Below are 932 nucleotides of genomic sequence, written 5' to 3'. Positions count from 1 at the left end.
AGGGGGGAGTAAAGGTCGAAAGTGAGTAAGTGAATAAGACAAGTTTCCATAAAACATTGTGCAATCACTTGTCAAGTTTCTGTTGACCGTATCGTTACATATTAAGTTTCCAGAGCCACACTGCTGTTGACTAAGTATATCAGTCAAACCTGCTGCGAATCTAAATTTGTGTTTTTTGCCCTACGTTATTTAACCATAAAAATACATTGAAAAATATCAATATAAAAATTATATGTTCGAAATGGACATCATAACATCGTGGTCATAACACGATAATGCTCAATTCATTTTTAGCTTGTTTTAGGAAAGATCTTCAAAATAAATAGAGCATACTCATTCCCTCTTATGTCTTGATCAAAGGTGGTATTGTCTGAATGATTGGGGTTTTGGAACGCAACCCCCCCCCAAAAAAAAAACAACCCAACCCAACAACAACACACACACAAAAAGACACACACAAAAAACCCCAATGTTATTTTGCGACTACAAATCAAGAAACAAGCATATGGTTATCATGCCAATAACAAGAAATCTGGAGAAAAAAACTTCCTTTGTCAACCGTGTTCTGACCAAGACGAGGCTTCTGGTCTTATAAACGACAAGTGACGTAAAGCCTTACCTACAGCAAAACCTCATAGAAACTTACAGTGATTCACTCTCTCTTCCTGCCTCCCTCTCTCCCTTTCTCTCCATCTAATCTCTCCACATATCTTTTAAAAAACCTCATGAAAACGCTTCAAAGATTCTTTCATGTCTCTGAAATCAGAATAGGAACTTTTCATACCTTACTCCTTCCCCTCGTTCTCTTTTCCTCTTTCCCCTACCTGCTTCCCTCTTTTCCTCTCTCTCGTACTTCCTCTCTCCCTCCCTCCCTTTCTCGCTTTCCCTTCCTTTCTCTCTTTCCCTCCCTCCCTCCCTCTCTCTACCTCTCC

The 932-nt window shown here is 39.5% G+C and overlaps 1 protein-coding gene across 1 annotated transcript in view; it reads right to left on the bottom strand.

Annotated features, from left to right (window-relative positions):
* The window catches only part of LOC101858456 (ryanodine receptor), a gene marked incomplete at its 5' end in the record, with an annotated part of 102,762 nt that overhangs the window by 5,801 nt on the left and 96,029 nt on the right, over positions 1 to 932 (bottom strand).

This window comes from Aplysia californica, unplaced genomic scaffold, assembly GCF_000002075.1.
Source record: "Aplysia californica isolate F4 #8 unplaced genomic scaffold, AplCal3.0 scaffold01228, whole genome shotgun sequence".
In the NCBI taxonomy this organism is placed as follows: domain Eukaryota; kingdom Metazoa; phylum Mollusca; class Gastropoda; order Aplysiida; family Aplysiidae; genus Aplysia; species Aplysia californica.
Note: the sequence above shows the minus strand (reverse complement) of the source record. Positions and strands in the feature narration are given on the sequence as shown.